The sequence below is a fragment of the Cnephaeus nilssonii genome (assembly GCF_951640355.1).
Source record: "Cnephaeus nilssonii genome assembly, chromosome: 4".
Taxonomy (NCBI): domain Eukaryota; kingdom Metazoa; phylum Chordata; class Mammalia; order Chiroptera; family Vespertilionidae; genus Cnephaeus; species Cnephaeus nilssonii.
Window position 1 is genome coordinate 79,775,692 of NC_137075.1, and position 17,193 is coordinate 79,792,884.

General features: G+C 42.4%; 1 protein-coding gene across 2 annotated transcripts in view; it reads left to right on the forward strand.

Annotated features, from left to right (window-relative positions):
- The first annotated feature begins 43 nt into the window (after positions 1-43).
- The window catches only part of ZBTB1 (zinc finger and BTB domain containing 1), a 32,459-nt gene continuing 15,309 nt past the window's right edge, over positions 44-17,193 (forward strand). Inside the window, exon 1 of one of the 2 annotated variants that reach the window (XM_079769572.1) lies at positions 44-513. The gene's annotated coding sequence lies outside the window, so the exon portion shown is untranslated. The remainder of the gene's footprint in view (positions 514-17,193) is intronic. The other variant, XM_079769571.1, reaches the window with a different exon arrangement.

Here is a 17,193-nt window from a genome sequence, read left to right on the forward strand (position 1 = left end):
AGTCGGGTGGAGCCCCGTCCCCTCCAGCTGTGCAGACGGGAGGAGGAGGTCCCACGCCTACCCTGGGGAGAGGGGCAGGAGGGGTGGTCCACTGCGGCCGCGCCGGCCCCCGCGGTGCGGGTTGCGCCAGTCTCCTCGGAGCCCGACGCAGAAACTTGTTGCAACAAACAGGCGACCGCGGGTGCCCCTAGCAGCCAGCGGCGGAGTGGGTGGGCGGGCGAGAGGGAGGGGAAGGCTGGCGGACGCCGCAGCGAACTGGTGGGCAGACCCGGAGTCGCCGCGTAAGCGGGGCCGGCTCAGTGCGGTGCGGCAGGCGCGGCTGTGCGGCAGCGGAAGTCCTTTGTTGCAGCACAGTCCCCGGCGGAGCCAGAACCTCGCCGCGCAGCCCAGCCCGAGCGCCGCGCTTCGCCGCCACTGCAGCTCGCGGCCCTCTCGCCTCCGCCCGCCTTTTCGCGGGGCTTATTTGCCTTAAACTCCCTAAAATCTCCGCACCCCCGGTTCCCGCTGCGGCCGGTGAGTATTTGCCAGTTGTGGGACAATTTGCGCAACTTTGGCCCGCGCCTCGGGGCGGCGGGCCGCTGGGCCTGGCGAAGTGCGGGGTCGGACGGCGCCGACCCGCGCGGGGGAGCCTGAGCGTGGCGGACGCGCCGTGAGGACCCGGCGACGGGCGGCTGCTGGGCCGCCTCCCGGTCCCGCCGTCCGCCGTCCGCCGGGTCCGGGACGTGAGGCCTCCCGGGGTCGGAGCAGAAGCCCCATTGGAGACGGGTTCCCACATCAGTTGCCTTCTTTTCCCTTTCTTTCTCTGCCTTTATTTTTTGGAGGGGGGGAAGGGAGGGAGGGGAGGTGTAGACGGAAGGCGGGCGGACGCGGCTGATTGACGTGCCCGGAGCCCGCTTCTCTGCTCACCGCGGCGGCTCCCCGACGGGTGGGAGGGGAAGCGTCCGGGAGCCGAGGCCGCAGACTTGGGCGCGCTCCGAGGAGGAGGCGTAAAGCCGCGCAAATTCTTGCCACGCTCTTTCCCACCCCCTCTTGCCGGCACACAAGCTTTTTTTTGTTCAGTAGAAAGGGTTAGGTCTCGGGTTTGGGAATTTTCAGTGGAAAAGATCGCTTTCCTGGGAAGAGTGCTTTCGCCTCCAGGGGTGGGCGCTTTCTAGAAGTTGTGTTAGTGTTGGGTCAGTGCAGTGCTGGATGTAGATCGGGAGTCGTTACCACTGAAATATGTAGGCTTGGATCTGAGCTCAGCCACCTCCCACTCTCCCCTTCTATCTAACCACGCATCTGTCTACATGTGATCTGAAAGGTTGGCATGACATTCCCCAGATTAGGAGCGTCAGGGAGATGTTGGTGAAAGTCCCTGATGTTTTCTGGAGGCAGTAGGAGATTGGTGTGTGTGTAATAATATTCCTCGATCAGCGTGGTCGGTACCTGCAGAGTCCCCCCCCCGGCCTAAGTGTATTCCCACTTACAGTGTGTATCTGGGCAGGAAAACTATTCCGGGAACAATTTTCCCTTTGCCACTCAAACCCAAGGATTGGTCCAGGCTTTTTGAGGAGACTTAGAGTCAGTTTCTTGCGCTGAAGTTCAAGCCATTCTGGAGCAGATTTGGAGAAGGATGCAGTTATTAAAGATAATTTCAAAGCAATCACTGCCTTCTCATTTGAAACAGTGTATTTAGATTCTGTGAAACTTGGCCATTGCAAATGGATATGATGGGGAGAAGTGGGATACAAAATGATGAAGCTTGACTGAGGACTGGCCAGCAGCACCTCAAAACTTTCCTCCAGATCACTTGCTGGATATCGGATAAAGTCTCAATAATAACTGAATGGCTTTGGGAGCCAGATGGGAGCTTCATCATCTTAAATAGAGGAAATTAAAGCGTAGTGGCAGTGAAATGCTCCTCCAAAGATTAATAAAGACAGTTTGCAGTAGAGCCTTCAAATAACATCTTATATTTATTTTAAAAGCACATTTGTCTATTATGACCAAGTTTTCATCTTACAGGATAACTCAGGTTGAGCAGTCTCTCCTGAAGCCTTTCTATTCTTCCCACTCTTATGTAGTGGCCTACTTTGTGTGTGTGTGTGTGGGGAGGGGGGTGGCGTGGGCTAGGGCATCATTGTCAGAGAAAACAGAAACAATGCTTAACCAGGACCTTCCCAGGGCATGAACACAGTCTCAGCCACTTGCTCTGGCCTTGTGTTTTGATTTTGCTTTAACACCACAGTATTTTTGTGCTTAGCACCATTTCCCATTCTAACGTGTAGGAGAAAAGAAGTGCCTGCTTTCAGGCCTCTCCTCCAGCCAGGAAAAGTGCTCAGCCTTTGCTGTTAACCCCCTGGCTCAAATGGGGAGGAAACCATTTGGGATAAAATGCAGGAAGTGTTCCATAGATTTTTATTTTTGAGCTACAATCTGTCATCTTCCCCAAAACTCGAGGTATAGTTGAAAAACATTTGCTTGAGAGGTCACTTTGATCTCTATAGGATGTTTTCTCCTGATATTTTCTTCTTGTGCTAATATCCCTTACCATAAAATATTGAAATTATTTATTCTAATACTCTTTAAAAAAATTTAAATCCACACTCAACATGCTTTTATTGATTTTAGAGAGGAGAGAGAGAGACATCCGATGTGAGAGTGTACTGGATGACACTGCAACCGACTGAGCCACTCTGGCCAGGTCTATTCTGATATTCTTATATGAACCAAATCAAAAGTGATTCATGTCCCTTTTTTCCTCTCAAAACGGAAGTACTTTGCCCAGCTGGTATGGCTCAGTGGTTGAGCGTCAATCTATGAATCAGGAGATCACGGTTCGATTCCCGATCAGGGCACATGCCCAGATTGTGGGCTCGATGTAAGAGACGGCCAAACAACTCTCTCATCATTGATGTTTCCATCTCTTTCTCCTTTTCCCTCTCTGAATGCAATAAAAAAAACTTTTAATTAAAAACAATGGAAATACTTTATTATAAAATCCATGCTCTTTGTGAAAATTCAACCTACACTGAAGTTCATAAAATATAAAAATAAAAGTCATTCTGACTCCCACCTCCCAGACACAACCACTGTTAATAGTCAATTCCTTGTTTAAAATGAGAGAAAACAAGATTTGATCATAACTGTGCTGCTGTGTGTGCCTCATCCTGCCTAGGGATGGCCTGTCAGATGATTCATGGGCTCATGTTTTCTGTTCACTACTCAGATTGGTGAGAATTGGCCAGGTAGAGGAAAAGGAAATGTTTTGCATTGGGCTGATTTGAAATTCTGTAATTCAGTAGCAAGCATGAGAGTTTAAATATAACAGGGCTGCTATTTTAGGTCTGTCCGTATGAAGTACTTACTGTACCTTGGTGGGCTAGTGTTAGTTCTCACACTTTTAATATTAGCGTTGATGTCCAGCCTCTCATGAATTGATTTATACCAGCCAAACTCATTAAAACAAAAGTAGACCCTCACATTGTAGGGAATTTCATAATTTATTAGTTGGGAAGGAGTGGGTATACTTGCCATGAAGACTACTGCCAAGATATCCTGTGCTGCTGTGGGATGAGGGGTTCCTCTATTCAGAGGTAGCATGCCAGACATGAAGGAAAGGAAATTGGAGGAAAGAAGGGGATTAATGACGGTGGTTTCAGATGTGGCATGGAAGGAGATGGTACATATTTAAGATAGATTTCTAACTATATATTGTGGCTTGTATGGTAACTACAAGTGATCTTAGTGCAAGTACAGAATCACATGTTACTTAGCCTGGTATATTTAAGAAGAAGGAGCTGTGATGCAGTTGATGATGTTCTGAAAACAAAATAGTGCATACACATTCAATCACACATTGGTTATTTGAGTGTGTTGGAGACATGCATTTTTTTTTTACACTACTCTGAGTTTAAAAGAATTTTCAAAAACAAAATTGGGAAATTAAAGAATTAAATCACCAACCAAAATTTCTATTCATTGTCCAAGATGTATATAATCCTTTTTAGAGAAAACTGAAGAGCTCCATCCCCACTTTAATTCTTTAGTAGTACAGCAGGGCTTGCCCTGGTAAGCAGTGGGAGTCAGCAGATGGAAGAGGAGGTGGGGAAGGGGCAGGGCATTCTATGGGGCACTATGAGAATGGGGTGACTGCAAGGCTTAGAATGTTCATTCCAAAGGGACACTGGAGTTCATTGTCATTGCCAGAGTGTTGTCTAGTTTATAAAAACTGAAACTTAGGGCTATGATTCAAAAAAGAGTTTGAGCCGCATCTTATAATATGAGCATTTGATATCAGCCACTGAACCTGTTTCCTATTTACAAAATGAAGTTAATAAAAATACCCACCTCAGGGTTGTTGTGAGAATCAGTAGTATGATGCATGGGAAATTGCTTTGTGAGTTTTTGGCCACTGTAAAAAGGTAGGGCAAAGGTAGGTTTATAGTTGTTAGTATGGGAGAATAATACAATAATCAATATATATATATAAAAGCCAAGCGACCAGAACAACGGAACGACCCGTTGCTATGACGTGCATTGCAGGGGCCAACCGTGCATTGCAGGGGCCAACCGGCCCAATCGGAGCCCCAATCAGCCCCCCCAAACTAGCCCCCCCCCCCACTGGCCCAGCCCCGAACCGGGCCGCTAGTAAATAATAATATAAGTAAACTTTCACAAACTCACAACTGTAAACCTACTTTTGCCTGACCCTTTATATAAAAGTTGCCATGATTGAAATAGTGCAAAAAAAAAAAGATAAGCAAAATGAAATTTATCAAATATCAACCAAATATCAGGCTCAGGGAGGGATACAGTGATGACTAAAACAGTGCCCTGATGTCAAGGAGCTTGCAGCAAAGCAGGGGAGCCACATAATTATAATATCAGTGTGGTGATGGACATAGCATCCCAGTTTGAATGATACAAGATTTGTCTCCCTATAGTTGTAGGTACAGGCTGTTTTAGCAGCACAGAAGAGAGGTGTCTGAGAATAAGCTAGACACAGAAAAAGGTCTGAGCAAAGGGAGGAGCACGTATGAAAGCATGAAGGCTTTTACTGTGTTAGGTGCTGTAAGGATGAGGGGGGATCTTAAATCTTAAATAGATTTGAGGATTAAAAATGGAGTTAAGCTTCTTAGAATGAACACACTTTTTATGATCTCTATTGGTTTCATTTCATTGACTTTTTAAAATAGGTATTTTTATTGATTTTTAGAGAGGAACAGAGAGAGAAATGTGGGTGTGAGACCGGAAAATCGATCAGCTGCCTCCTGCACATTCCCTACTGGGCGTGTGCTCTGACCGGAAATCGAGCTGGTAAACCTTTTGGTGCATGGGACTATGCTCAACCAACTGAGCCACCCCAGCCAGGGCTTGCTTACTTTCAAGTAGAGAAAAGTGTGAAAGTTTTCAGGGTTTTGGTTAGAATTAAACATTTAAAATATCAGCTAGCCCAGCTGGCGTGGCTCAGTGGTTGAGCCTCGACCTATGAACCAGGAGGTCACACACCCGGATTTCGGGCTTGATCCCCCCGTCGGGGGCATGCAGGAGCAGCTGATCAATGATTCTATCTCATCAATGATGTTTCCATCTCTCTCTCCCTCTCCCTTCCTCTCTGAAATCAATAAAAATATATTTAAAATATCAGCTATAAAATTAGAAACAATACAATTGAAAAATATGTGTGGATCTGCTAAAAAGGAAACAGGGTAGGCCTTCCATCATTGGAGAGCTGCCTCACCAGTTACTCATTCAGCAGCCTTTACTGAATACATGTTATGTTGCAGAGAAACAAAGAAGCCAAAGTCCTTGCCTTTAAGTTGCTCATAATCTAGAGGGGACACCAACACAGGAAATTTTGGTAGCTGATTCTTACCATTTAATCTGTGACAGGCACTGTTTTATGATAAGTCTAAATGGTAGGAAAGATTCCCATTCCCATTCTCAAATAAGAATTGAGCGGGGTTGGTGTGGCTTAGTGGCTGAGCATCGACCCATGAACTAAGAGGTCACTGGTTCAATTCCTAGTCGGGCCACATGCCCGGGTTGTGGGTTCGATCCCCATGGGGAGCGTGCAGAAGGCAGCTGATCAGTGATATTCTGTCATCATTGATGTTTCTGTCTCTCCCTCTCCCTTTCTCTCTCTGAAATCAATAAAAACATAAAAAATAAAAAAAAAAGAATTGAGGTACAAGTTGGTTAAATAACCTGCTCAGGGTCACACTAACAAGTGGCAGAACCAGAATTTGAACCCAGACAGTCTGGTTAGTCTGCTTTAACATCCACTTCATGTTGCTGTTCTGATGATTAAAAAATATAGTGTAATAAGTGCAAAATGAGATAATACACAGTAATATGAAAACCTAAAATAGTGGGAGAAGGAGATGTTACAGAAGGCTTTCTGGAGGAGGTGGTAAACTGATTATTAAATGATATATGGGACACTCAGAAGAACCAATCAGCAGAACTAAAAATGGAGGTAAAAAAAATATATGAAGAAATGGGAGGTGCTGGGGAGACAAGCAGTTTTATGCTGCTTGAACATGAAGTTTGAAGCAGGAAATAGCCAAACAAGACTAGATGGGTGGATGGGGAGGGCATTGTATGCCTAGCTAAGGAGCTTGTACTTCAGCCTGAGGATAAGTGAAGGGAACTATTGAGGTGTTTAAGCAGAAGAATGGTATGGTCTTATTTTCTTCATGAGTTGTCTGAGGGTGAGGGGTCAGTTAAGGAGTGATGATAAAGGCCTGTGGAGTTCAGGTAAGGTAGTGATGGAATAGAGGGGCAGATTAGAGAAATATTTAGTGAGAAAAATGGGCAAGACTTACCTACTAATTATGAGTGAGGGGTCCCAGGTGATTTCCAAGTAGTCTGATTAGTGCATAATGTTGCCAGCTAAGATAGAGAATACAGGTGGAGGAGCAGTTACAGTCACAGAGTGAGTACTTGGAATAGAAATGCCACAAAATGAACAAGAATATGAATGCCACGTGCAAAAAGGGACTTTCTGGTCAAGCTGTTTTTTGCTGAGAAGCTTACTGTTCACACAATGCCCTCTGGTGGTCAGAAGATGCCATGTTGCCTCTTTAGGATGAACTGATCAAAATAGAGACTATTTGGATTAAATACTTTTCCTACTCCACTCTTTCTTTTTTTAAAAAATATATTTTTATTGATTTCAGAGAGGAAGGAAGAGGTAGAGAGAGAGATAGAAACATCCATGAAGACAGAGAATCATGAATCGGCTGCCTCCTGCAAGTCCCCCACTGGGGATCAAGCCCACACAACCCAGGCACGGACCCTTGACCGGAATCGAACCTGGGATCTTTCAGTTCCCAGGCCAACGCTCTATCCACTGAGCCAAACCGGCTAGGGCCCTACTCCACTCTTGAGGGAGAGAGGAATATTCCAGAAGCCACTCTGTTCCCTTTGCTTTCTGTGTGGATTAATTTCCTGTAATGCAGCTGAACTACAGAAACACCTCACTTATTCACAAGTTTATCAGGAGCCCTGGGCTGAAAGCAAAAGAGTAAGGCAATTTGTTGCTTATCTACAATTAAAAATAGGTGAAACAAAATGCAGGAATTAAAACCTTACCTTACTCATAGAGCACTTACCTAGGTCCTCATAGAAAATTATTTACATAGATTCAGTTTCAATGAGTTTTTGTCTTAATTTTATGACCCATAACAGATTGAAATGGTGGGCAACAAGAGTTCACACCTTTTAGAAGAGACAGCTGTTGGCTTGACAAGCAAGGAGACAGAAAAACACTGACCAGCAAACCATAGTCTCCAAAAGCAGCAGTCTCAGGTCACTTTGTAGGTGCAAACAACCCTTGGAAATTTGAAGAGCTCTATATTTCAGTAAAACAGTTGGTGCAGAGGAGAAAGCAGGCAGCCAATTATGCTGTACTTGGGGGGCTGCAGTTGGAATAGTAGGAAGAGCCAGCCCTACACTGGAATTAAGGAGACCCAGGTCCTATCCTGCCAGCAACTAAAACTAGATGTGACTTTAAACATATCACTTAACCTCTTAGGACCTGTTTGTTTTTTTTGTTTTTCTTTTTATTGATTTCAGAGAGGAAGGGAGAGGCTGGAGAGGGCAGAGAGAGAGAGAGAAAAATCAATGGTGAGAGAGAATCATTGGTTGGCTGCCTCCTGCATGCCCCCTGCTGGGAATGGAGCCCACAACGTGGGCATGTGCCTTTGACCGGAATCAAACCCAGGACCCTTCAGTCCAGAGGCCAATGCTCTATCCACTGAGCCAAACCAGCTAGGGCTCAATTTGTTTTCTCATCTATAAAGCAGCAGGCTGAACTTTTGATCTCTTCGTAAAATTCTATGAACTGTGTTTACGATGATGACAATAATATTTAAGAAAAATTGTATTATACTTGGATTGAAAAGACAACAAAATGTTGTCATCTCTAATTTATACAAGTCCCATGAGGGACTATGATTATCTGTATTTTATAGATGAGAAAAGTAGGCTTGGAAGGAAAAAACATTTAGTGGTAGAACTGGTATTCACATCTATTGGCGTCTGCTTCCTGGGCTCTTAGTTAATACTTTGATTTAACAAGCATGCATTCAATGCCAGCCATGTGGGAAGAGTGTGCTAGGCACAGAGAACACAAAGGCCAACAAGCCTCACTCTTGTCCTTGAGAGTTCGGTTAGGCACTGTTGTACAGTACTTACGTTATCATTAATGATATAAATGATACATTAGCACTGTTACAGCCAACATACAGCTAGCTACATTAGAGGTTTTAAAGATTTTAGGGTGTGAGCCCTGGCCAGTGTGGCTCAGTTGGTTAAACATCCATCACAGCGCGGGTTTGCTTATTGGTCAAGGCATGTGTTGGGGTTTCAGGCTTGATCCCCAGTAGGAAGCATACAGAAGGCAGCCCATTGATGCTTCTCTTTCTCTCTCTGTCCCTTTCCCTCTGTCTCTAAAATCAGTAAAAATATTTAAAAAAAAATTTTTTTTTTAATTTTAGGGTGTGAGCATAGAACTCAGCCACCATTTATAGCATTGTTTCTATGGCAATATGTTTCAAGCTCCAAATAACTAGCTTAAAAATAAAGTTTTAGAACATAATTATAATTTCAGGACTTCCTGTACTAAGTATCAAGTGTACAGTCTAATAATCAGCCAGAATGTGCTCTAAAAAGTGAATAAAATTTTCTAAACTTGATCATGTCTGTCATTTAAGTGTCTTGAAGTGAAACCTTTTATCTTTGGGAGCCTGTACAACTGGTTCTTCCTAGAGATTTCTAGGAAAAAACTTAAAAATTTGATTAAGCTTAAAAATTGGACTATATACCCTGGAAAATGGTATTGTATGAAAGAATTTTACTGAGGTGACCTTATTTTTTTTAAAATACGACTTTTTTATTGATTTGAGAGAGAAGGGAGAGAGAGAGAGAGAATGAGTGAAACATTGGTTGCCTCCTGTAAGCACCCCAACTGGGACTGAACTTGAAACCTGGCCATGTTCCCTGATGGGGAATTGAACTGGCGACCTTTTGGTTCACTGGACGACACTCAACCAACTGAGCCACAGTGGCCAGGGCTGACGTTATTTTTATAGGTGGCAAAATTGTAAAGGCCATAATCTCAGGCTGAAGAGTCATACTGCTTGTGTTCTAATCTCACCAAGTCCTCTGTAGCCTTAGGAAGGTTATATAATATTGTGTGCCTCTGTTTTATCTGAAAAATGGGTCTTGAAACATTACCTACTTTGTAGGGTTTGTTAGGATTAAATGATAAAATTATATAATATTTATATGCATACATACGTGTCTATAATACATATGATAATGCACACAGACATTTGCTTAGACTAAAGCCTGGCCCATTGATAGTAAGGCAATAAAACAAATTATGCCTTCCCTCCAATTACATTTCCAAGCTTTTGTTTATGCTGCTGTGTACCTTTCCCCAGTTATTCACAGATACCTATACAGATTACCAAAATGCCTTTATTTCCCTTTGCTTTTGCTTTTTTTCTACGCCTTCATTAAGGCTTCACTTAAATCTGACATCCTTCCTAAAACCTATTATAGTACAATTTGTGCTCTTTTCTTCCTAAAGTCTTCCTGAACTTTATTCAATATAGTTTAGTACTTAATTTTCTCAGATTGTTTCTTGGTTTAAAATTTAATCCCTTATCTGTAATTAGCTCTATTGTATACCATCCTTCTTTACCCTCTACCTCAATGCTCTGCGCAGTATTAGGAATATTGTAGGTGTTCAATACATTCTGATACTCTGATTTATAAACATGAATCTTTTCATTACATTTCAGGCTTCTTAAAAAGCTAGCCTGTAGCTCTCATATTAAATCCATGTACATACATTCAACGAGATAAGACATAGAAATAGGTACAAGGAAATATCTATACTAATAAAAGGGTAATATGCTAATTAGACCGGGAGACCCTCCTGACATCCTTCCGGACAAAACCATGGTGGTGGTGGTGGGGGGGGGGGGGCCGAGGCAGAGGTGGTTAGGGGCAATCAGACCAGGAGGGGAGGGCAGTTGGGGGTGATCAGGCCGGTGTCGGGGAGGCAGTTGGGTTGCAGGCCGACAGGGGGGGCAGTTGGGGGCGAGCAGGCCAGCAAGGGGGGGGGGACAGTTGGGAGCGAGCAGGTGGGCGGGGGGGGGGCAGTTGGGGGGCAAGCAGGCTGGCGGGGGGGGCAGTTGGGGGCGAGTAGGCCAGCAGGGGGGGCAGTTGGGAGCAAACAGGCCAGCAGGCAGAGTGGTTAGGGGCGATCAGGCAGGCAGGCAGGTGAGCGGTTAGGAGCCAGCAGTCCCAGGTTGTGAGAGGGATGTCCGACTGCCGGTTTAGGCCTGATCCCCCCCACCCCCCCGCACGAATTTTGTGCACTGGGCCACTAGTATATATATATTTAAAGGTCCTTTGAGATCCAGAGGTAATTGTTAGTAGTTCAAAGACCAGCACGCTGAATTAAGTCTGATGTTGGGCTCTGCTGTAGACTCACTGAGGCTATGCAAATCGTCCTCAGGGGCCTCCTTGGTAATGCAAGTCTGATACAAATTAGAGAGTGATTATTTGCCTTACAGACTGGGTCAATTCCAAAATTCCTTTAACCTTTTGCACTCGGATGTCGAGTGTGACTCGACACGGTTAGCATCGGTAGCAGAAATCGAGAAAAAAAGCAAGCGAGTGCAAAGGGTTAAAGTTACTTTACCCATTTTATTTGCTTATTTATAGACCCTTAAATTATCATTTGACTACGGCTAGGGCAAAGGAACATCCAGCAAAACTTTTTCCAATTTAAGAGATTTAGGCCCTGACCGATTTGGCTCAGTGGATAGAGCGTCGGCCTTTGGACTGAAGGGTCCCGGGTTTGATTCCGGTCAAGGGCATGTACCTTGGTTGCAGGCACATCCCCAGTAGGAGGTGTGCAGGAGTCAGCTTATCGATGTTTCTCTCCCATCGATGTTTCTAACTCTCTATCCCTCTCCCTTCCTCTCTGTAAAAAATCAATAAACTATATTTTTTAAAAAAAGAGATTTGGCTATGAAGGAAAAGTATTTCTAAAACCTTATTTTGTCAGTGAGAAATTTACTGAAATAGCTTGCAAGCTTCAAAACTTCATATGTCAAATTTACTGAAGGTGTTAACATCATAGATATTTTTACACTTAAAAATGTTGAATTTCGTGCCAAAAAAAGAGCATTTGCGGGAGTTTTAATTCATTACTTTATTTTGAAGAGAAGTGCTGCTGAAAGTTATCGTATACTTCGGGAAGCTTATGGTGAACATGCTCCATCTCAAGATACTTGTGAACGCTGGTTTAAATGCTTTAAAAGTGATGATTTCAATGTGAAAGACAAAGAATGTCCAGGTCAACCAAAAAAGTTTGAAGATCAACAATTACAAGCATTATTGGATGAAGTAGTGTGTCAAACTCAAAAACAACTTGCAGAAAGATTAAACGTTGCTCAGTAAACAATTTCCGATTGTTTACAAGCAATGGGAAAGATTTTAAAGGAAGAAAAATGGGTGCCACATCAACTGAATGAAAGACAAATGGACCGAAAAGTCATCAGTAAAATGTTGCTTCATTGGCACGAAAGAAAGTCTTTTTTGCATTAAATTGTGACTGGCGATGAAAAGTGGATTTATTTTGAGAATCCCAAACATACAAAATCATGGGTTGGTCCAGGTCAACCATCAACATCGACTGCAAGGCCAAATCGCTTCGGAAAGAAGACAATGCTCTGCGTTTGGGGGGATCAGGAAGGTGTGGTGTATTATGAGCTTCTAAAACCAGGTGAAACAGTTAATACTGATCGCTACCGACAACAAATAATCAATTTGAACTACACTTTGATCGTAAAACGACCAGAATGGGCCAGAAGACACGGCAAAGTAATTTTGCTTCATGATGACGCACCATCACACACTTCAAAACCAGTCAAAGACACGTTAAAAGATCTTGCCTGGGAAGTATTAACCCACCCGCCGTATTCACCAGACCTTGCTCCTTCAGATTACCACTTGTTCCAATCGATGGCACACACACTTTCTGAGCAGCACTTCAAAACGTACAAAGAAGTGGAAAATTGGGTCTCTGAATGGTTTGCCTCAAAACAAACGTTCTATTGGGATGGTATCCACAGATTACCTGAAAGATGGGGGAAATGTGTAGCTAGCGATGGACATTACTTTGAATAAAGCACTTTTGATGTTTCTCTTGAAATTATCGTGTTTTCTTTGATTACAAAATCCGCATTATTAACCGATACAGCTGGTACACAGTATAATTTAGGAAACATGTCTACTGGATAAGACTAGATGCAAATATATGGATAAAATCATATTACAACCCAGCTGGTGTGGTTCAGTGTTTGAGGGTTGACCCATGAACCAAGAGGTCACCAGTTTAATTCCCAGTCAGGGCACATATCCTCCTGGCTCAATTCCCTGTAGGGGGTGTGCAGTAAGCAGCCAATTGATGATGTTTCTGTCTCATTGATGTTTCTCTCTCTCTATCCCTCTCCCTTCCGCTCTCTCTAAAAATAACATATTTTAAAAAAATCATATTACAGATACAGTTCAGATGGGGTAGTCACAATTGCAAGAGCACCTGGGCAATAAGCCCTGTGTTAAGGACTCATGCAACGTCCTTGTGTTCTTCGAGAAGGGCGCACTGCATAGTACCAAGGACTGTGTAGTAACTACTGTACAGTGGTGGTTAGTACTCATCTGGGTGGTCAGGAATCCTAGTACTTACCTTACCAGTTAACTATACCCTTTGATATATTATATAACAGCCATAGACCTTTGCCCTTCTATGAAATAAGAATTTTGGACTAGATTAGATCTCTTTAAGCTATAAAAGTCTATGAATATGTAAATTGCCAAATGTGCTTGGTGGTTGTTTTTTAATTTAGAGTGAGCTGGTAAACTTTTTCAGACTAAATTTTTAAAAATTCAGTATACAATTTTGGCATCACCTAACTCCTTATTCTTCCTGGAGAACTACATGCACACTGTGTGTCCTAGCCTTTAAATCTCATTTGAAGTTTCTGTTCTCAGCCCTAAGCCCCTGGCTTCTAGCTGCAATATATTTGTTCTACCAGCGATGCAGCTAGTAACAAACAAAAGCCACCGCCAGTTTCAGTTATAAAAACAAGAACAACTGACCTTGGCTGGGAAGCTCAGTTGGTTAGAGCATCGTCCTGATCAGCCAAGATTACAGGTTTGATCTCCAGTCAGGGCACATTCAAGAAACAAGGAATGCATAAATATGTGGAACAACAAATCTCTTATCTCTCTCTCTCTCTCTCTCTTTCTCCCTTTCTCCCTCTCCCCCCTTCCTCTGTCTCTAAAATCAATTTTCAAAAACAAACAACTGAAATATAGCAATTCATTTCTTTAGAACTGTTTATAAGCTTTACTATAACAAAGTTCACTAAGTTTTTTTGGTAGCATTAAGGATATCAAAAACTTGAAAAGAGAGCCAACTTCTTTTGAAATTTGAGTGAAAGTTATTAATAAAAGTAAATTAATATAAAAATTTAATGCAGAAATTATTCTAAAGATAAGCTAAAAGTCTCAGAAATTTAGATCCCTCACCCTGGGCAGCTCCCCCACCCCCCTTTTTGGTGTTAGCCTTCTTAAAGCTTTTCTGAATGAGGTGTAACAAGAACAGAGTTGTTAGTACTAATGTGTGAATGATTGCTCTTAAATCAGTCTACCTAAAATTATTTTTACTCAGAACTTGGACATTTGCATAATGACGCTGATCAAACTACAGTTCTAGGTCAGCCTCAAAGCTGTAGCATTACATTAATTTTAGACAACAGTCAGTACTTGTTCAGCTTCTAACTCTATGAGGGAAGGATTGAAAAAGAGACTTGGAGGCAGTGGGATTCACACCCAGGCCTATCTGATCCAAAGCCCTTCTGTACTCCACAGCACAATGCCTTGTTCTACAGAGTGGGCAATTTACTGAGTACATGTTAAGTGAAGTCACTAACCTAGAAAAATTCAAAATTCACCTGCATGTTATATCCTTGAGATCACAGAATACCTGTGCTATGCTGACTCTCAGTACAATATTCAGTAAATATTTGTTGAATTGATAAGTTGACGTTAAAGTGCTATCGATGCTCTTTGTTTTAGTGTTTTGTTTGTTAACACAGAATGTATACATTTTCACGAATTTAATTGATTGCAACTATAGCTACAGATGTGCCTTTCACCTTGGTCTTCTATGTTGTTGCTTTAATTTTGGTTGCCATAATACTGCTTTTCATTTAATTAGAAGGGTCCTTGGACCCTTTAAGCTCTTCATGTTATTATATCAAGCACAGGATATTTAAATCTGAAAGTTTTTACAGATTAACTGCTAGCTTTCATACTGCTAGACTCCTATTTGGAAGGAAGCTAAGCTTATCTACATAAGCATCACAACCACACAGCTGCCACTGTTGTCACTTCCATTAATTATTACATGCCAAGTACACATTGTACACATTCTATGAATTCTCATGTTTGATGTATTATTTGAATTATTATTTATCCCCACTTTGACAGTTCAGGAAACTTGGGGTCAATGAGAATAAACAAGTTACTCAAGGCAGCAAATTCTAGATTAGAGCTCAGATCTGATCCAAAGCCTGTGCTCTTCACTGTACCATACTGTCCTCAGCAACATTTGTCTCTGCTTCCACACCGGGCATTCATTATCCTCTGAACAACTTTGTTTCATTTTAAACAACTCATTACCAGAAAAAATTTTGAGATAATATCTATCCCTCTGCCTCTTTCTCTTTGATTTATTATTCATTAAAGGTCTCTCTGAATCCTACATAAAAGAGGCTTGGGATGGGGGAGGTCAAACTTTTCTCATTTTCTTCTACAGTTTTCATTCATAAATACAGTTTTTAAAGATCACATGACTGAATTTTAGAGTGTGGATTTATCGTGGTTTACTAACAACTCCCTTATTATCAGGCATTTGAAATTATAAATAACACATTAATGAAAATCTTGTGCATTAATTGCTTTTTGTATTTAGGTACATACTGAATGTGATTCCTCACAGTTTGGGCACAGATATCTGACTCAGAAAAGGTTGAAATATTGTACCTACTTGAAATACTTGATCTAGTTTATAGAAAAGGTACAGTGGTTGCAATTTCAAGAAGGCAGTAGTTATCATGAGCCATCTTCATTTCACCAGTGCATGTCAACAGTACTATTTCATGCGCATCCCTAACCGTGCAACTCTATCTGTAGGCAGGAAAAGGAAGGCTGGATGAGTCTTTAAGTAGTAGGGGTAAGGGAAGGATCCATGTGTGATCTGTGACGAACAGATAAAAAACAAGTGAAGTAAGTAAAGTCAGATACTGTCTTAATTACTACAAGATTTGAAGGGTTTGGGGACTGAAGAGTGAACATGTTATTTCTGTAGTTATTGTTAAATGTTCTTTTTATGTTCAAATTGCCTAGGAACTTGTTTTTTTTTTGTTGTTGGTTTTTTTTTTTTCAGTAGAAAACAGATTCTGAAGTTTTATGTATACAGATTAAAAATTGAGACTAAAATTTTATTTTATTTTAGCTTTGTAATAGTAGGACTTCTGGTGCTTTTAATATTTTCCTTTCCTTTTTTTTTTTTTTAATCAAAGTCAACTCCCTACATTAAAAATACTTAGTTTTGCCTGAGCATCAAGCTATGAGATGGGAGGTTGATGTTCGATTCCCAGTCAGGGCACATGCCTCGGTTGTGGGCTCAATCCCCCGGTGGTGAATGTGCAGGGGGAGGCCTATATCGATAATTCTCTCATCATTGATGTTTTTGTCTCTCTCTCCCTCTCCCTTCCTCTCTGAAATCAATAAAAATGTATTTTTTAAAAATACTTACAGTGTCACCCAGCCATCCTGGCTCAGTGGTTGAGCGTCGACTTATGAACCAGGAGTTCTTTCTATTCCCTGTCAGGGCACATGCCTGGGTTGCAGGCTTGATCCCCAACAGGAACGTGCAGGAGCCAGCTGATCAATGATTCTTTCTCATCACTGATGTTTCTCTGTCTCTCTGTCTCTCTCTCTCTGTCTCTCTCTCTCTTTCTCTCTCTCTCCCTCTCTTTTCCTCCCTCCCTCCCTCCCTCCCTCCCTCCCTCCCTCCCTCCCTCCCTTCCTCCCTCTCTCTGAAATCAATAAAAACGTTTTAAAAAGGGGAATTATTATTTAAAAAAATACAGTATCTACCATATGTTGTTAAGTGGAAAAAAACTAGTTGCAGAAAGTAACGTATATAGTATGATCCCAATTAGGTTCAAAACACAAATATACAACAAAAGCAAAACTATGTGTGGCACATGGTAGATACTCAGATCTGTTGATTCTGTATGTAGCCATAGAAGCTGAAGATACAATCCAGAGTGTTTGGAGAGGTTACCTCTGGGAAGAGGTATGCAGTCTAAAGTGTGTGTGTTTTTTAAAATATATATTTATTGATTTTTTACAGAGAGAAAGGGAGAGGGATAGAGAGCTAGAAACATCGATGAGAGAGAAACATCAATCAGCTGCCTCCTGCACACCCCCCACTGGGGATGTGCCCGCAACCAAGGTACATGCCCTTGATTGGAATCGAACCCGGGACCCTTCAGTCCGCAGGCCGACGCTCCATCCACTGAGCCAAACCAGTCAGGGCTAAAGTGTGTT